General features: G+C 40.7%; 1 pseudogene; it reads left to right on the top strand.

The window, feature by feature from the left end:
- Positions 1 to 1176: 1176 nt before the first annotated feature.
- Positions 1177 to 21296, top strand: part of LOC128124071 (carcinoembryonic antigen-related cell adhesion molecule 5-like) — a 36977-nt pseudogene continuing 16857 nt past the window's right edge.

The raw sequence follows: 21296 nt of genomic DNA, 5'->3' as shown, positions 1-21296 counted from the left end.
TCTGTCTGTGCCTAACACAAGCTTTACTGTCCCCTCCATTTTCATTTTATGATCTCCATGACCTACAAGGTACACCCAGGGCTTTCAACTTTGCTCACATTCTTATTCTCCAAATTGGAGGAGAATATTCCCCACAGATGGGGACTACACCTCTGCTCCCAGGTCTGCTCCTGTCTCATGGGTGGGGTGGCAGGCTCAGTTCTGACTCCATGGGATGGAAAGAGTGGGTTGAGAAGGTACCTGAGAGCCCTGTTCTGAGTCAGGGTGAACTATGTCTCTGACAGTTGATGACGTTCTTTTGCTTACTCTTCTCAAGGTTCAAAAAACAAATATCAGCTGATCATGGTTGTGCACACCTTTGATGCCAACACTGAGGAGGAAGAGGCAGGTAGATAGTGTGACCTTGAGGCAGCCTGGTCTACATAGCAAGTCCCAAGCTAGCCAGACCTGATCAGTGAGACCCTGTCCCAAAAAATATCAGTACTGAGCATTAGAGTGGCAGGCTGTGGTCAGCACTGTGACTATTCACTTCTACTCTTTTGTTTTTAATCCATATCCATTGGGGCAGGAAATACAATTTTTCTACAAAAAGAAATTCTTCATTAAGGGAATTCTCCCAGTCCTGAGTTCTAGCCTTTAACACTGCTAAGTTTAGCTAGGCCATCTTAAACCTATGACTAATTTTTTAATAAAAATTAAAAGGTTATTTCATAAAGGCAGAATCTGACTGTTCACACTCACAGAAAATGTGAGCAAGAATTTACACAAATATCATTGGGAAATATTCCTCCCCCACTGAGATTTCTGGACATGTGTGCTGGAGAGGCTGCCAGTGTGGAATCAACACAAATACCCTGAATCAGGGTCACTGTGGGTCATCTTCATAGGAGTAAGACTCAGCTCTTTCTTCACAGACTATATCTTAAACATGTGATCTTGCAGAGGGCCCCTTCATTGTATGTACCCTGGGAGCTGGCTGAGATCTCTGAGGGTGAAGGACTCTCAGCTGGTCCCCTCCACTGTTTATTCACAGAACCAGTGATTAAACCCTCCATCCAATTCACCAACACCACAGTCAAAGGCCTGACCTCTGTGATCCTGAAGTGCTTGTCAAACGACACTGGGATCTCAATCCATTGGCTCTTCAAAGGCCAGAGTCTGAGGATCACGAATGAGATGAGGCTGTCCCCGAACAACAGCACCCTCGAAATAGTCCCTGCCAGGAGTTCGCATTCCGGGGACTATCAGTGTGAAGTATCCAATCAAGTCAGTTCCAAGAGGAGTGACACCATCCAGGTGGACATAACAGGTGAGTGACCTCTCCTCCCTTTTTACTCCATAGCTTTGGGGGTGGGAGCAGTTTCTTTATTAACAGAGTGCAGAATGGGTCAAAGTCACAAGGAGAAAAACATGGCTCAAGATACAAATACAGCCAGCTTGGTGATGGATGCATGTTAATCTCATGATAACACACCAAGCAAGGTGAGCACAGTGCTTCATGCCTTTAACCCCCAGAGGCAGAGACAGTTGGATCTCTATGAGTTCCCAACCACCCTGGTCTTATACCAGTTTTAGGTTAGTCAGAGCTACATAGTGAGACCCTGTGTCAAAAGAGAGAACATGAAGCAGGAGGCATAGAAGTACAAGGCCACTCAACTGAATGGACTAGGCTCTGCTGACTCCCCATGGGAGACATTGCCTTGGAGGAGTTGGGAATAGGGGTGTATGGGGTGGGAACACTGGTGGGCTGGGGGAATGAGGAAAGGGGAATATGTGTTTGGTTTGTGAAATGAATAGAAAATCTCTTAATAAAAAAAGAAGCACAAGGACAGTCCAGATTACATTGTGAGACCCGGACAATAATAACAACAATAGATGTTAATATAGCAAATAGAAATGCAAAGTGATTAAGAGTTTAGGGTCTGAGTCAGACACACAGACCACACTCAGAATCTAGTAATATATTCATGTTCCGCTATATCCCATACCACACAATCAAATTTTCTTTAGATTATTTCCAATACCTAATATGAATACTGCATAGACCCTAGTCTTATTCTGTTGAATACAGCACAAAGATAGGAGGAAACAATACACTTTTCATCCCAGACATACTTTTCCAAGTAGTTTGTTTCCAAGGTTTTGATCCATAAATATAAAATTCATAGATAGAAAGGACCTGTATTGAGTTTCTTACTACATTTGCCTATGTATTCATTTTGCATGGTTGTTCCCCTCTAGTGTGTGGAGGTCATAAGACAATTTGTGGGGGCCAGTTTCTGGGGATAGAGAATTGAACTAAGGTAGGTGAGCAAGCCCTTTATCTGGTAAGCCATCGCACTGGCCCACATTGTTTGTGCATTTATAGCTATCTGTGTGGCAGTTGGGGGTAGGTACTGTGAGGGAGCACAGCAGGCACTCTTCGCAACTGAGCCATTTTGGTGGCCCATATACTGAGTTACTTATCCTCATGCTCCTTGCACAAGACTCCATTTTTCTGATATCTGTTTTTTGTGGTATGTAGCAGTAGTAGTAGTAGTAGTAGTAGTAGTAGTAGTAGTAGTAGTATCTCTGTGTGTGTGTGTATGTGATGTGTGTGTGTGTATTTGATTCTTAACTATTGAGCTATCTCTCCAGTCCCATAAACCAAATGCATGGAGAGATAGCTCAATAGTTAAGAGCCCTAGCAGCTCTTCCAAAGGACAGGGGATCAATTCCCAGGACCCACATGGTAACTTGTTACTGTCTGTAACTGAAGTTCCAAGGAATTCAACACCCTCTTCTGTCCTCCTCAGGTAGAAAACATGCATGTGGTGTAGAGACATATAAGCAGCCAAAAGGCCCATATGATGCATCTGTCATCATAACAAAGACAACATTTGAAATCAATTTCAAGATGCTTTCATCTGGTCTCCTAAAAGTCTGATGACTTTCAGCTCTGATCCATGTTAGGTCTTTGATCCATGTAGAGTTGATTTGTGTATGTTGTTAGGTGAAGGTTTAACTTCATTCTTTTACCTGGATATTACATCTTCCTAACATCCCTTGCTTAACTGATTTTACTTCCAACATTGTGCAGTCTTAGCAGCCTGATCAAAACACATCTGGACACAGAGGGTCAGATGGACAGCAAGAATGCCTTCCATGTTCTGTAACTCAATAGGACAACTCTGTTTCACACCAATTAATTCAAAAGAGCCAGCAGAAATGTATGCTTTAACAAACATAAAAAGTGACAGATGAAATGCTGGATATGCCAACTGTGCATATCTGACATACATGGTAATATATATGCAAAACTGTGCCCCATGAATACACATATTGATCATTTCAACTAATCTTTAATTTAATCATGGCCAGTGTGCATGAGCAGTTCTGGGCTTTCCAATTCTATATTACTGATCTGTATGTCTGCCTTTCTGTCAGCAGTAGACTATTTTGATTGTTGCAGCTTTGTACTAAAATTATGAAATCATGGGGGATGACCTGCAATTTTATTCTTGTTTTTTTCAAGATACTTTTAAGGCCATTTATGGTGATGCTTGCCTCTAACCCCAGCTCTTTGGAACAGAGACAAGCAGTTTGAGGCCAGCTTGATCTATATAGTGAGTTTCAGAACAGCTAGAATGGACTTTGCTATTTCTGTGCAAATGCCACTGGGGTTTTGATCTGATATGCATAGAACTGATAGAGTACATTCAGGGATATTGTCATCTATTAAAAAAAGTTCCTGCCGGGCGGTGGTGGCGCACGTTCCAGCCACTCAAGAAGTTGAGGCAGGAGTACCAAGTTCTAAAAGTGCCTACTACAACCAATTCAAGGCCAGCCTGATTAATTTAGTGATATCCTGTTTCTAAATAAAAATTACAAGACAGAACTTAGAGTATAGCTCAGTGGTAGTGCATTGCTTACCATGCACAAAGCCCTGGCTTCAATCCCAGTACTGCAGAACAACAGTAATAATGAGATTAAGTCTCCAACCCATCAACCCCAATGGCTGTCATTTCTTGTCTTCTTTCATCATCTCTTATTTGGTAGTTTTCTGAGTGCAAGTCTTTTATCTCCTTGGTAGATTTAATTCTAAGTATTTTATTCTTTTTGGTGCTTTCACAAATAAATACTTTCTTCATTTCTTTTCCAGTTGTTCACTGTTATGGCTGGGACTATTTATTGCTCAGGGGCTGAACACTTGCTGGGCATGAATGAGGCTGTAGGTTCAAGCTCCACTACTGCCAGGAAAAACAAAAAACAAATTGTTCATGGTCAATAGTAGTATACAGAAATACAGCTCACTTGGGCTTTTTCATTGCAATAGCCAACAAATTTTGCTCATTTAGTTCTGAGATCTTTCTGTAGAATGTTCAGGATTTTCTATGAACAAGTTCCTCTCATCTACAGATATATTTAGCACCTCATAATTGGGCACCTTCATTTCATTGTCTAGCCTAAGGCTCTGTGTAGCACTTCTAAAGGTCTCTTGAACAGAAGTGGTCACAGCAGCATCCTGTGTTCTTCCTGATCTTAAAGAGAAAGCTGTCAGACTCCCTACTGCATATGATGTTGGCTGTGGGTTTCCATGTGTGGCCTTTGTTACACTAAACTGAACTTCCATCCAGTTTCAGTGTTTTTTTTTTTTTTTTTCGTATCAAAGTCTGTGAAATTTTGTCAATGTTTTTGTTGATTCAATCTTATTGGTTATACAGCTATTCCATTTGGTTTCTTTCACCCTTCCATCTCTAAAGAATCTATGTTTGTAGGAATTTGTCCATTGCATCTAGGCCACACAACAGTTAGCATATAACTACTGAGTGCTCTTGAAAATCTACATATTCTTGAGAATGGATGGTGAGATCTCAAATTGTATTAATATCCACCTCATTTTTTAAAAATTCATTTGGGAGCCGGGCGGTGGTGGCGCACGCCTATAATCCCAGCACTCGGGAGGCAGAGCCAGGTGGATCTCTGTGAGTTCGAGGCCAGCCTGGACTCCAAAGCGAGTTCCAGGAAAGGCGCAAAGCTACACAGAGAAACCCTGTCTCGAAAAAAAAAAAATTCATTTGGGAAAAGTTTGCTAATGTTGTTAATCATTTTTGAAGAACCAACATTTGGTGCATCAGCTTTCTTTGCAGTTACTCTAGACTCTGTTTTGTTTATCTTCATTCTCATCTTTAGTTTTCTCCATCTACTAGCTTGAGGGAACATTTTAGGGGACAGGGGTCTCTTTATATAACCCAAACTTGTCTCAAAATCACAATCATCCTGCCTCAGCCTCTGATGCTAGGGTGCTAGGTTATAGCACATCCTTCACCTGCCTCATAGTAGTTTTTAAAGACTTAATATAATAATCAAGTAACCTTTTTGGCAAAATACCACACACAGAGAAAGAAAAAATGTTGCTGCAATTATTCCTACCACTAGTGTTAGCCTTGAAGTCAGGTAGCCAGGTCTATCTCTGATTAACCATACAGATTTAAGTACTTTTTGAAAACCACTTTAAGCTCCAGTTTTTCATCCTCTGAATGGAAGTAATTTCTATGTGACAGACTCATCCTATAGATGAAACCAGATACAAATACAGGGCCAGCCACATCATAAATACCATACCACCTTGGTCAACATTAGCATTAATAATCACTCTTGAGCAGACTGGTGAGGTTTGAACCCCAAATGGTCACAACAACGAGTGAAGAGGTGAGGACAGCATTGATACATAAGGAGTGTGGGGAGACACATGTTATACACAAGGTGAAACCACTTTAACATAGCTACTAAATAAAAATGGGAGAGAAAAAATGAGGGGGGTGTCTGATGCAAACTTTCTAAACCTGGTAATTTACTAGATTTCATCCTCCAGGATGTGACCATGAAGGGCTGAGACAAGCAAGTTATTAGTGGAGGAATATACTTGTGACGGTGAGCCTGGGATAGCCCTCAGGACACATGCAGATATGATCTCTGTGGAGGCAGAGAAGGAGGCATGTCTTAGATGGCAGTGCAGTTCCAACAGTGTTTCTACAAGTTTGAGGCTGAGTTCCCTACAGTCACCAAGCAGAGGGATTTGGGGTCTTACAGAGTCTGCCTTGCTGTCCTACCCCACTGCAGAAACCATGGTCTCTGCAGAGGACATGGTACAATGAGAGTCAATAGCCTGGGCCTTCTGTCACTTAGGTCACAGCCACAAGAGACCACTTATTCATGGCTGCCACAACTGAGACCCTGAGAATAAGATGGAAACGCTGGATATTCTACACACAAAATTGCAATCGCCCTGTCTAACATTCCCACAGATTTACATGATTGCCTCAATGAAGTTAATGGAATTCGAAGATTGGAAAGAAGAGGGAGAACTAACCTAGAAACACAGGGAGGTGAAAAGGACACTTGCTAAGATCCTCACACTTCAACTCACCCAATCAGTCTTCCGCCAGCAAAGTGGGAAGGTGTTTATCAGCTGTAGGAGTTTTCTGGTAGAAATTCCGGTTCACTTATGCATACTATCGTATCTTCTGCAAATAGGGAAAGTTTGACTTCTTCCTTTCCAATTTGTATCCCCCTGATTTTAGTTTTTGTCTTATTGCTCTACTTAGAACTTCGAGTACTATATTGAATAAATATGGGGAGAGGGGACAGCCTTGTCTTCTTCCTGATTTTAGTGGAATCGCTTTGTGTTTCTCTCCATTTAATTTGATGTTGGCTGTCAGACTGCTGTAAATTGCCTGTATTACATTAAGGAATGTTCCATGTATTCCTGATTACCCCAAGACCTTTGTCATGAAGAGGGTGTTGGATTTTGTCAAAGGCTTTTTCACCTTTTAATGAGATGATCATGTGGGTTTTTTCTTTCAGTTTGTTTATATGGTGGATTGCATTGACAGATTTATGTATTTTGAACCATCCTTGCATATCTGTGTTAAGCCTACTTGATTGTGGTGGATATATATATATATATATATATATACTCCCTTCTTCAATTCAATTTGCCAGATTTTATTGAGAATTTTTGCATCAATGTTCATGAGGGAGATTGGTGTGCAATTCTCTTTCTTTGTTGCATCTTTGTGTGGTTTGCGTATCAGGGTGACTGTAGCCTTGTAAAAGGAGTTTGGAAATGTTCCTTCTGTTTCTGTTATGTGGAACAATTTAAAGAATATGGGTATTAGCTCTGCTTTGAAAATCTAGTTGAATTTTGGTCCTGGGCTTTTTCTGATTGGGAAATTTAATGACTGTTTCTAGTTTCTTGAGTGTAATAGCTATATTTAAATTGTTTATCTGGTTTTGAGGTAATTTTGGTATATGGTACCAATCCAGAAAAAATGAACATTTATTTTAGATTTTTCAATTTTGTAAAGAACGGATTTTGAGGAATGATTTGATGATTCTCTGGATTTTCTCATTTTTTGTTTTCATGTATCCCTTTTCAATTCTAATTTTATTTATTTGGACGGTCTCTTTTTGCAGTTTGGTTAGTTTGGGGAAGGGCTTGTCTATCTTGTTGATATTTTGAAAGAACCAACTCTTTGTTTTATTGATTCTTTGTATTTTTCTATATGTTTCTATTTTATTGACTTCAGTTCTCAATTTGATTATTTGCTAGCATCTATTCCTCCTGGGTGAGTTTGCTACTTTTTGTTCCAGAGCTTTCAGGTGTGCTGTTAAGTCTCTAGTGTGAGATTTCTCCAACTTCTATATGTGGGCATTCAGTGCTTTGAATTTTCCTCTTAACAGTGCTTTCATAGTGTCCCATAAGTTTAGGTATGTTGTACATTCATTTTCATTGAATTCTAGGAAGTCTTTAATTCTTTCTTTATTTCCTCCTTGACGGATTGGTGAATATGTTGAGCACTATTCACTTTCCATGAGATTGTAGATTCTAATTTTTGTTGTTGTTGAAATATAACTTTAAGCCATGGTGGTACAAAACATAGAGGAATTATTCTCAAATATTATTAAGGACCCACCTTAATAATATTTTTCCCAGGAGCCAAGAAGAGAAGCCTGTAAACACTGACAATTATTTTTTGGAAATATATCTGAGGAAACCAAGCTCTTTTCTTTGTCTGTCAACTTTATTCATCTGGGATAAAATCCTGTCTACAGAGCTACAGTTCTGTTCTCTTGCCTAGCTCCTGTCTTGCCTGTCATGAGCACCTGTGGGACCAAGGCTGCAGTTAAAACTGACCTAATAATTAAAATTTGTAATCAAGACAATATTGACCCATTTAGCTATGGGAGGACTGTAATAATCTGTGTCAGGATATACTTAGCAGACTTATATACAGAACAGTGTCAGAAATACTTGAGGAGAAAATCTGATAGTATATATATTTCAGGATCAGAGTTTATAGTATTAATAAAGGAGCGTTTTTTAAGGGCAGTCCAGCCCCTGGGCTGGGGAATTCAGCATTGAAAGAGGGGTAAGTCACAACGGGGCTATAGAAATCATTCATGGTTACTTCCTGCTGATATGGGTCTGAAGCTGAGGGTCTTGAAGGCTGGAATGCAGTGGAAACCCAGGAAGAGCAGGCTGTTTCAGGCTCTGCAGGGTAAGACTTGGGTAGCAGGATTTTCTGTCTCCTGTGCTAGAGGGCATGATGCAGGACTAAGCTGGACAACACATCCATGTGGGCTGGAGGATGGAGGATGGGGTGCAGACCTGCAGCTAGACAGCATGTCTGTGGTCCAGAGGATGACTCTTTAAATAATCAGAATTTCTGCTGGAAACAAATATATGTATTAAAACATATATTTGAGGAGTTTTAAGGAGGAAACTTTTTCTCTTAAGTGTACCTATGGAATATTAAGTGCATGTCTTACCAGATGAGGGAAGGATATCAGGCCAGGGAGAGAGGGAAAGATCCACCGTCCTAGAGAAGAAAAAGAGAATTTGTAAGTGGAAGACATAAACTGCAGTCAGGATGCATTCCTTAAAAAGACAAAATCTTTAGACATATTAGTAATATGATAACACTGGTGATTTGTCAGAGCAAGATTATGAATCTTTGGAGTCTCAGCAAAACAGCAGGCTAGTCAGAAAACGAAATCTGAAATGTTTCATTTATAATATATCTCAAGTCCTGATTATCTTTGGTCAAAATTAATAAAAATTCATTTAGGACAGGATTATTTCTAATCATATTTCTACAAGTTTTGATATCATTGATGAACAGAGTTCATCAAAAAGATCTGGAATTGTATCAATTTATTCATAAAGTCACAGCTCAATATTTAAGAATCTAGAGGTAAATATAAGCCTCTTTCAGACTGGCAGCTTTAGAGCATCTTTGTCCTGCAGCGGCCTAGTATATGGCATGACGAGGCAATCCAGGATTCAAAAAGATGTGTCAGTATCCTGTGAAAACATGTAAGCATATCCAGTTTTTACATTATGAAAACATCAGGACCTTTACAAATACAAGTGAGAAGGTTCTGGCTGCTTAGGTGTAACTTTGTGGCTTGGCCTGTGGATAATAAGGGATGTCTGTAGTGGGAGATATGAAAAATTAAGCACCAATTGTTAAGAGCTCTTGAAGTATAATAAGGCTTTTGTCCAATTATGAGCTCTAGGCCTTCTTAAAATTTTAAAGCAGTGGAATAAATGGTGCATTATTTCTTTATTTCATACACAAAAATCATAAGGACATAGGCCTCATGGGTGAATTTCCATAGGGTGAGAATTTGTAATTGTTGGACAGACATTAGAAAGTACCTAGCATAGACTTATCTCCCAGTCTATAGACTCATATGTTTTATAGTTTGTTATAAATATAATGTCACCTGTGTTATAAATGTATTTATATATATATATATATATATATATATATATATACAAACACAGTCACACACACTCACAGATATAGATAGATAGATAGATAGATAGATAGATAGATAGATAGATAGATAGATAGAGATATAGATATAATTGGGTTAGGGGACAGTGAGGAAACTATAATTTACAGATAGATTTGATAGTTAATCTATATATATGATGAGGAACTCAGCTCAATCAATGTGTTCTGGATAAACAGAACACATATTTTCTGCTCTGCATGTAAGCTTTTGACTTCCATTGTGTCAGGTTAGAAGGCAAGCTTAAAGTGAAATGCTGACAATCTTTAGGGTGAGAATGTAGGGTGAAGAAGCAATCTTGTAAGTCTATGACAATTATGTTTTGAATTCTAGGGGTGGCAGTGGGAGAGGGCAAACTAGATTGTGAAGCTCCCCTTGGTTCCAAAAATGTTCATTTAATTTTTTAAGGTCTTGTAACAGCTGTAAGCCAGACTTTTTCTAACCAACAAATATTGGGGTGACTCAAGGGCTGGTGGGAGGCTTTATATGCCCTATTTTTAAGCTTCTCTTCCACCAGACAAGTAGCAGCTACAATTCTCTGAGCATTCAAAGTCCATTGTTTAACTGAGTTAGGAGCATCAGATTTCCATGTAGTGGGGTCAGCAGTCAACAGTGGTGCCTCAGATTAATTTTGATACCCTAGGCCATGTCTATCATTTATAATTTCTAGAATAATGGACTCAATTATGCCTTTTGTTTGTTTACCCAAGTTCTTTAAAGTTAAACAGTCATTTATAGCATTTGAACTGATATTAGTCCATAGCAGAGATTAATGATACACAAATTAATTGCAGCATGTCTCTTCCCCACAGAGTGTTAGGTATAAAGGGGATGCCTGTGGGCAGAATCGTCCATAATTTTATCTGTCTGGCCATTTTAATATTTCTGAGCTTTTGGTTACAATGTTAGCTTGACCTCCTAGACCTATATGAGATGAAGGATTAATAATTGTCTTAAGTATTTGGTCAGTCATTTCCTAAAATGTAAGAAATGTCTATGCTTATGTCTAGCAAATCAATTACTTTCTTTCCCTGTATTTTAAGGGTTTAGTTGGTCTGGAATATTTAATTTCCTGAACCCAGAAGACCATAAAACTTGAATCCAAACTGGCAGCTCCCTTAGGTGCTGCCCTGTAGATTCTGAATTGTTTTGTAGGAGGTTTACAATAATCTTAATTTTCCAAGTAAAGTCAGATCAATCATTCCTTGGACAATTATTATACCTTGTACAGTGGAGGAGCTATGGCCTTTTATTAGCCCCAGGTCTCTTCTGGGGGACGTCTGTAGACTAATGTATTAATGCATACATAAGTCTATTTCTAAAGCCTATATATCTCAGATCTCAGATCTCAAGAAAAACTTTATCCATACATCTAACATAGGTATACATCCTCAGTATCTCTAGGTTATTTATGGAGACGTGGATATCATTTATACCATATCTAGATGTTTATATATTATATTTATCTATCCCAATAACTGGCAATTCATATATCATAAGTTATTTTTTAACTTTCCTAAACGGTCTCTATATCTAAACTTTTATACCCTTATAAAAACTTTACATCCAAAACCATTTATGTATTTAATTAGTCAGGAGACATAGGTGATTGATTATTGAGAACAGTCAATGTAAAGTAAATTTCTTTTAATGAAGGAATAGTAAAAGCTTATTCTGAAATCTGTTTGGTGAGCTATCTTTTACTGAAAATTGGATAGCAAGGCAAATTATCTTTAGACCTAGTAAGTGGAAATATAATCTAAATGATCTCAAAGTATAATTTGGACTAATTCCTGGCTGTAAGAGGCATGGCATAGTTTAAAGTGGGAGGCTTAAACATTTTTTAAATGTCATAGGTGAAGTAAGGAATTGATTATGCTAATATTCAGCATATTTAGCCTGTTTCTAAACATACATTTGTATAGAGAATTTGATCATTTATAAGATGATCAAGCTTTAATTTGTATCCTAATAACTAACTTTTTAGCTTATAATTATATACAACTTATCCTTAAGAATGTACAGTTTAGGTCCGTCAATCATGTGCATTTTTACAATGACTACTGGTGTTAAGCATGTTTTTGGTTTTTGTTTGTGAGACAGGGTCTCACTATATACTCCCAGCTGGCCAGGCTGGAATTCCTAGAGTAGTGGGATCAAAGGTGTGCACCACCTTGCCTGGCCCATAAGCATTTCTTTTATTTTTTTTTCATTTTTGGTTTTTTGAGACAGAGTTTTTCTGTATATCCCTGGTTGTCTTGGAACTCACTCTGCAGGCCAGTCTGGCATGGAACTCACAGATACACCTGCCTCTGCCTCCTGAGTGCTGGGATTAAATTCATGTGCCACTACGCATAACTCCATAACATTTCTTTTTTTTTTAATTTTTGTTTTTTTTGAGACAGGGTTTCTCTGTGAAGTTTTAGTGCCTGTCCTGGATCTCCCTCTGTAGATCAGGCTGGCCTCAAATCCCAGATATCTCCCTTCTCTACCTCCCAAGTGCTAGGATTAAAGGAATGTGCCACCCCACCCCCACCCCCGGCTTCCATAGCAATTCTTTATGTGCTGTCCTAGATAGATTTTCCAGTTACTGTGATGAAATGCCACAACCCAAACCAACTTGGCAGTTAGGGGTTTATTTGGCTTAAATGTCTTAATCAGGGTGTGTCATTGAGGGGAGTGCAGGCAAGAACCATGGGGAAAACCTCCTGGCTTGCTCCCACAACTTGCTCAGCTGCTTTTCTTATAGAGCCCATAAGAAAGGGGCTATCTGCAAGGGGATAGCCCCGGGTCCTCCTCCACCAAACAGTAATTAAGAAAATGACTTGCTGGCCATTGTGATGGAGGTGATACCTCAAATGAGGTTTTCTCTTCCAATGTGAATTTAGTCTGTCAAATAGACAAAAACTAAGCAGCATGTCTTTATTGGTCATCTGTTCCTCTTTCTTTAAAAGGAATGTCAGGTCTTTTCCTTCTCTTTGGATTGAGCTACTTGTGGTTTTATTGTTACTATTGTTGAACTGTGAGAGTTCTTTATATATTTTGGCCCATGTTCAGATGTACAATATGTAACATTTTTTGGCACTTGAAAATGATATTCCCACTGTTTTGATCCATGATCTATTGCTTGTTAATAGTGCTTTAAATGGCCTCCCAACTGTACTTAGTCTGAAGAAATAGAGTGTAATCTTTGATGTCTGTATACAAGACAGAATGATTAAGTCAACTCTGTAACACCCACTACACTTTTATCTCCCATTTGTTATGGTGAGAAATTGTAAATTTGTCTTGATTACTCTGAAATGTACACTGCCATTGACTACAATTGTCTATGGATTGCTTATAATCTGCACCTCTTTCCAATGTGAAATTTACATGTTTCTACCAACAGCTCCTTGGTGTTTTCTTCCCACAGTCGGATTAGCCTTTATTTATTTATTTATTTATTTATTTATTTATTTATTTATTTATTTATTTATTTATTAAAAGTGTTCTGCCTGCACACGAGAAAGGGTCACCACATTTTAATTATAGATGGGTGTAAGGGATTTGAACTCAGGAGCTCTAGAAGAGCTGCCAGTGCTCTTAACCACTGAGCCATCTCTCCCACCGCAGTCCAGGGATTATTTCCTGCAGGAAATACTAGTAGACACTGCTTGGTGGAAGGTCAGATCACTGTTCACATTTAAGGTTACTTTGCAGGCATAGCAATGATCCTTTACCATGTGTCCTATTATAGAAAAAGTGAGATAGCCAACACAGTCATTGAGTCAGGGTCACATAGACCATCAGTGGCACAAGCTATCTGTCCAAAACCACATCTCCAGGTCCCCATCATAGGGACCTACTAGGTGGACTTCACTCTTCTAGATCATTTCATAGACACAGGATTCTTATAGGGCTCCCAGATTCCTGTCAATCAACATCAAACACCTAACAAGAATGGCCCATATGTGGCCCAGCCTGAACTAAATGTCAGGCAGATCCTGAGCTGTGTGAGATCTCTGACAGGCTGTCAGGTTTCTCAGGGAATCTCAATGGGAAGACTAATCATGACCTATCTGTAGGACAGCAAAGGCTGGGAGGGCTCTGGTCTACACAAAGCAGGCAAGGTCAGTGTAGCTAGAGGGACCCAAACCTTGTGTCTCAAGGCAGCAATGGGTCAGTGAGGACCAGGAAATAAAATGAGATCTGTGATTCCAAGTCTTGAGTCTGACCATCACCAAACACTGCAGCTCAGTTCTCTCATGAGAAAGTCCTTGCTTCTTCCATACACAGCACAGGAGGCCCCATTATCTCTGAGCACTCAGCCACTCCTTCTGCCTTTAATTTGCTTCCTGCCTGATTCTTTCGGTATCTGGGTCAGCTGGGAGTTAAGAGACAATGTCTGGCTGTAAGAGGCCTTTGTAAGATACAAAATAACCACACAAGGCAATCATCTCTCTGTGGTCAGCATAGCACTGCTACCCAAGCCCAACATCACAACCAACAATTCCAATCCCATGGAGGGTGAGGACTCAGCAGCATTAATGTGTGAGCATGAGACTCAGAATACAGCCTACCTGTGGAGGATAAATGACCAAAGCCTCTCAGAAGAGGACAGGCTGAAGCTGTCTGAGGACAACAGGACTCTCACTTTACTCAGTGTTGTGAGACTGACACAGGACCCTATGAATGTGAAACTGGAACTCAGTAAGTGCCTCCCCAAGTGACCCATTCTCTCTGAACACTACCTGTAAGTATTTTCTGTTTCATCCTGGTCCCAACTGCCTAAATACAGAGGGCTAGAGCTATACCATGCTCGGTCCCAGTCCCCTTGGGTTCACGACACAGACCTACCATACAGATACCTAGGCTGCCAGGGCATCCTGTACCAGCCAAAACATATGTGGACAGGCCCAGCATTGAGCTTGAATGGGTTGCAGGGAATTCTGCCTAGAGAGTCTCAGGGTGATGGAGACAGGGGACAAGTCAGACTCAGTCTCAGTGCACACATGAGTGTCCATGGGGATGTGTGTGTGTGTTGTGTGTGTGTGTGTGTGTGTGTGTGTGTGTGTGTGTGCATGAGAAAGATCAGGGCTTGTGCATGCTGAATGAGTACTCTTGTACTTATCTCCTCCCCAACTCTGGGTAGGACCTGCTCAACTAAGGTTAAAGCACAGCTCAAAGAGATACTATGTCCTCTACAGACCAGGATTTCCCCTTCCCTCTGCTGACATCATGTGTGACTTTATTCTGTTTGTTCCAGATGATCCAAATGTCCTGATCATATCCCCCTCAAATATTCATTTCCATTCAAGGACAAACCTCACATCTCCTGCCACACAGATGCTAACCCACCTCAACAGTACTCTTGGTTTGTCAAGGGAGAGCTCCAGTCCTCCTCCCAAGAGCTCTTTATCCCCAATATTAATACTAATAATAGCAGATCCTATTCCTGTCTCATCTATAATATTTTTCCTGGAGTCTATAGGACCACAGTCAAGAACATTACAGTTCTTAGTAAGTGGATCTCTGAAATATCAGTTACAGGTTTGGAGTGGAGTCTTTTGTCTTTCTGGGAAGTGGCAGAAGCATTTAATTTCCAGCCCAGGACTATGGGAACAAGCAAAACTCAGTCTTCCCACAAGCCTCCTGCTTCATCCCTATGTTTAATGGCCTCCTGGTTCTCTGATTTCTGGCTGAGAGGGATGGAGCTTGCAATGTGAGGAGGAGGTTCTCCCAGTCTTGAAAAGCCTTAGCTTGTGTGAGGGACTTTCCATGGTTAGGAGAGCCTCAAGGTCAAGATTTCTTTCTGTGCCTAACACAAGCTTTCCTGTCTCCTCCATTTTCTTTTTATGACCTCCATGACCTACAACAAACACCCATGGATCAACTGTGCTCCCATTCTTATTCTCCAAACTGGAGAATAATCCCCACAGATGGGGACTAGATCTCTGCTCCCAAGTCTGCTCCTGTCTCAGTTCTGACTCCATGGGATGGGAAGAGTGGGAGAAGATGCCTGGGAGCCCTGTTCTGAGGCAGGGTGAACCATGAAACTGACAGTTGATGATGCTCTTTTGCTTATTCTTCTCAAGCTTCAAAAAACAAATAAAAGCCAGGGAGTGGTGGCACACGACTTTAATCCCAGCACCCAGGAGGCAGAGGCAGGCAGATCTCTGTGAGTTCAAGGCCAGCCTGGTCTACAGAGCAAGATCCAGGAAAGGCACAAAGCTACACAGAGAAACCCTGTCTCAAAAACCAAAACAACAACAACAAACCAAAAAACAAATAGCTGAGTGTGGTGTCACACATCTTCAATGCTAGCACTGAGGAGGGAGAGGCATGTAGATAGTATGAGTTTGAGGAGAGCCTGGTCTACACAGCAAGTTCCAAGCAAGCTAGAACTGTACAGTGAGACTCTGTCTCAAACAATATCAATACTGAGGATTAGACTTGTAGGCTGTGCTCAGAAATGTGATTATTCAGTTCTTCTCTGTAGTATTTAATCCATATACATGGGACAGGAAATACATTTTCTTCTACAAACAGAAATCCTTCAGTTAGGGATTTCTCCCAGTCCTGAGATCTAGCCTTTAACACCTTTAAGATTAGCTGGGCCATCTTAACACCATGACAAATTGTCTAATTAAATATAAACAGTAGGCTATTTCATAAAAGAGGGACCTAATTGTTCACACTCACAAAAAGTGTGAACAAGAATCCCCACAAGAATCATTGAGAAATACATTCCCCCCATCATGATATTTCTGGACATGTGGGCTGAAGAGGCTCCCAGTGTGGAATCTACACAAATACCCTGGTCAGGGTCACTCTGAGTGATCTTGATAGGAGTAAATTTTAGCTCTCTCCCTACAGACCTTATCTTGAACCCAAACACGCAATCTTACAGAAGACCCCTTCATTCTATGGCCCTGTGAACTGGCTGATTTCTCTGAGGGTGAAGGACTCTCAGCTAGTCCCCTCCACTATTTATCCACAGATCTAGTGACTACACCCTCCATCCAAGTCACCAAAAACACAGTGAAAGTCCTGACCTCTGTGTTCCTGAAGTGCTTGTCAAATGACACTGGGATCTCAATCCATTGGCTCTTCAAAGGCCAGAGTGTGGTGCTCACAGAGAGGATGAAGCTGTCTCAGAACAACAGCACCCTCCAAATAGACTCTGTGAGGATTGAGGATTCCGGGGATTATCAGTGTGAAGTATCCAATCAAGTCAGTTCCAAGAGGAGCGACCCCATCCAGCTGGACATTTTACGTGAGTGACCTCTGCTCCCTCCTTACTTCATAAGGTGGGTATGGGGGCAGTTTCTTTATCAAAAGAGTGCAGAATGGGTCAAAGTCACAAGGAGAAAAACATTGTTCAGGAAACAAATACAACAGGCTTGGTGGTAGATGCATGTTTGTCTCATGATACAACACCAAGCAAGCTGAGCACAGTGCTGCATGCACTTGACCCCAGCACACCAGGGCAGAGACAGTTGCATCTCTATGAGTTCCCAACCACCCTGGTCTTTGTAGCCAGTTTCAGGTTAGCCAGAGCTACATAGTGAGACCCCATCTCAAAAGAGAGATAGCATGAAGCAGGAGGCATAGAATTACAAGGCTGAGCTCTGACTACATTGTGAGACCAGGTCAATATTAACAGCAATAGATGTCAATATAGCAAATGGAAATGCAAAGTGATTAAGAGTTTAGGGTCTGAATCAGTCACACAATCAACCCTCAGAATCTAGTAAAATATTCATGTTACTCTACACTTCTTTCACCACATTCCGATCTTCTTTAGATTATTTCCAATGCCTAATATGAATACTGCATAGACACTGGTCTTACTGTGTTGAGTACAGTACAAAGATAGGAGGAAACAATACATTTTTCACTGCAGAGATACTATTTCAAGTAGTTTGTTTCCAAGGATTCATTCCATAAATATAAAATGCATAGATAGAAAGGACCTGTAATGAGTTTCTTACTACATTTGCATATCTATTCATTTTGTGTGCATGTCCCACACCCATGAGTGGAGGTCAGGGGACAATTTGTGGTAGCCAGTTCTCCAAGGACATGGGATTGAACTCAGGTGCGTGAACTAGCCCTTTATCTGCTAGGCAATTTCACTGGCCCACATTTGTTTGTTCATTTATTTCTGTGTGGCAATCAGGGGTGGGTACTGTGTGGGAGTACGGCAGACACTCTTCCCAACTGATCCATCTTGGTGGCCCGTATTCTGAGTTTATCATCATGCTGACATTTGAAGCATGACATCCCTGCACAAAATGCTTTTTTCTAATAACTGGGTTTTTTTGGTGTTTAGTAGTATGTGTGTGTATATATATGGTTTATGGGACTGGAGAGATAGCTCAATAGTTAAGAGCCCTGGCAGCTCTTATAAAGAAAAGGGTTTCAATTCTCAGCACCTACATGGAAACTTATTACTATCTATAATTGATGTTCCAAGGAATTCAACACTCTCTTCTGTCCTCCTCAGGTACCAAACATGCATCTTCTGTAGAGACATATAAGCAGCCAAAAGGCCCATATGATGCATCTGGCATCATAACAAAAATACCATTTGAAATCCAGTTTCAAGATGCTTTCATCCTGTCTCTTAAAAGTCTGATAACTTTCAGCTCTGATCTTTGATCCATGTAGAGCTGATTTGCATATGTTGTTAGTGAAGGCTTAACTTCATTCTTTTACCTGGATATCCCATTTTCCCCGACATCCCTTGTTTAACTGATTATTCATTCATCATTGAACAATCTTAGCAGCCTGATCAAAACACATCTGGTCACAGAGGGTCAGATGGACAGCAAGAATGCCTTCCAAGTTCTGTAACTCAATAGGACAACTCTGGTTCACACCAATAAATACAAAAGAGCCAGCAGAAATGAATTTTTTATATTTCTTTTCTTTTCTTTTTTATTAAGATATGTTCTATTCGTTTACATATCAACCACAGATTTCCCACTCCTCCCTCATCCTACCCCCCAGTCTTCCCACTCACAACCCACCCCTCATTTCCACCTCCTCCTAGGAAAGGTCTTCTTTGGGGAGTAAACAGAGCCTGGTGCCTACATTTGGGGCAGATCCAATCCCCTCCTCCCTGTACCATGGCTGAGCTAAGTGTCTCAGCATAGGCACTAGGTTCCAAAAAGCCAGCTCAAGCACTAAGGACAGGTCCCAGTTACACTGCCTGGGATCCTCCTAAACAGTTCAAGCTAAACAACTGTCTCACTTATCCAGAGGGTCTAATCCAGTTCCTTGGTGGCTCCTCAGCTATTGGACACAGTTCATGTGTTTCTTCTAGTCTGACTAGTTGTCTCTGTACTTTTTCCAATCATGGTCTCAATATCTCTTGCTCATATGATCCCTCATCTCTCTCATTGATTGGACTCTCAGAGCTCCACCTGGGGCTTAGCTGTGGATCTCTGCATCTTACTCCATTGTCCCTGGATGAGGGTTCTATCATGACAGTTAGGGTGTTCGACCATCCCATCACCAGTATAGGTCTGCTCAGGCTCTCTCTCAACCATTGCCAGTAATCTATAGTGGAGTCATCTATGTGGGTTTCTGGGGACCTCTCTAGCACTCTGCATCTTCCTATTCCCATGGTGGCTTCATTTATCATGGTATCTCTTTCCTTGTTCTCCCACTCTGTTCCTGATCTAGCTAGGACCTCCTGCTCCCCTAAGCTCTCTTTGCCCCGACTCTTGCCCTCCATCACCCCCTCTCAACCCCAGCATGATCATGTAGATCTCATCTATTTCTCCATTGCTGGGCAATCCTGTGTCTTTCATAGGGTCTTCTTTATTAGGTAGCCTCCCTGGAGCTGTGAGGTGCAGTCTGCTTATCCTTTGCTTTTCATCTAGTATCCACTTATGAGTGAGTACCTACCATGTTTGTCTTTCTGAGTCAGGGTTCCTCACTCAGGATGATTTTTTTCTAGTTCCATCCATTTGCCTGCAAATTTCATGCTGTCATTGTTTTTCTCTGCTGAGTAGTACTCTATTGTGTATATGTACCACATTTTATTTATCCATTCTTCAGTTGAGGGGCATCTAGGTTGTTTATAGGTTCTGGCTATTCCAAATAATGCTGCTATGAACATAGCTGAGCATGTGTCCTTGTGGTATGATTGAGTATTCCTTGGGTATATTCTCAAGAGTGGTATAGCTGGGTCTTAAGGGAGATCAATTCCCAATTATCTGAGAAATCGCCATACTGATTTCCAAAGTTACTGTACAAATTTGCACTCTCACCAACAGTGGAGGAGTGTTCCCCTTGCTCCACATCCTCTCCAGCATAAGCTGTCTTCAGTGTTTTTCACCTTAGCCCTTCTGACAGGTGTAAAATGGTATCTCAGAGTCATTTTGATTTGCATTTCTCTGATGACTAAGGATGTTGAGCATTTCCTTAAATGTCTTTCAGCCATTTGAGATTATTCTGTTGAGAATTCTCTGTTTAGTTCTATAGCCCATTTTTAATTGAACTGTTGAGTATTTTGATGTCTAATTTCTTGAATTCTTAAATATTCTGGATATCAGCCCTCTGTCAGATGTGGGGTTGGTGAAGAACTTTTCCCATTCTGTAGGCTGTCATTTTGTCTTATTGACCATTTTCTTTGTCCTACAACTGCTTCTCAGTTTCAAGAGGCCCCATTTATTAATTGTTGCTCTTAGTGTCTCTGTTACTGCTGTTATATTTAGGAAGTGATCTCTGATGCCAATGTATTCAAGCCTTTCTCTTCTTTTACTTCCTACTTTCTCTTCTATGAGGTTTAGAGTAACTCCCATAGTTGAATATTCTCCATAGATAGGGACTAGACCTCTGCTCCCAGGTCTGCTCTTGTCTCATGGGTGAGGGGGCTGGCTCAGCTCTGACTCCATGGGATGGAAAGAGTGGGTGGAGAAGGTGCCTGGGAGCCCTGTTCTGAGTCAGGGTGAACCATGTCACTGATAGTTGATGATGCCCTTTTGCTTGCTCTTTTCAAGTTTCCAAAAACATATGTCAGCTGAGTGTGGTGGCACACACCTTTGATGCCAGTACTGAGTAGGGAGAGACAGGTAGATAGTGTGAGTTTGAGACCAGCCTGGTCTACATAGTAAGTTCCACATGAGCTAGGACTGTACAGTGAGAGCCTGTCTCAAAAATATCAGTACTCAGCATTAGAGTGGTAAGCTGTGGTCAGCACTGTGATTAATCACTTCTTCTCTGTAGTATTTAATCCATATCCATGCGGCAAGAATTACAATTTTTCTACAAACAGAATTTCTTCAGTTAAGGATTTCTCCCAGTCCTGAGGTCTAGCCTTTAACACCTTTAAGTTTAGCTAGGCCATCTTAACCCTATGGCTAATATTTTAAATAAAGGCTATTTCATAAAGGCAGGATCTGACTGTTCACACTCACAGAAAATATGAGCAAGAATTCCCACAAATATTATTG

Source organism: Peromyscus californicus, unplaced genomic scaffold, assembly GCF_007827085.1.
Source record: "Peromyscus californicus insignis strain IS unplaced genomic scaffold, ASM782708v3 Scaffold_4__1_contigs__length_199733344, whole genome shotgun sequence".
NCBI classification, from domain to species: Eukaryota; Metazoa; Chordata; class Mammalia; order Rodentia; family Cricetidae; genus Peromyscus; species Peromyscus californicus.
Note: the sequence above shows the minus strand (reverse complement) of the source record. Positions and strands in the feature narration are given on the sequence as shown.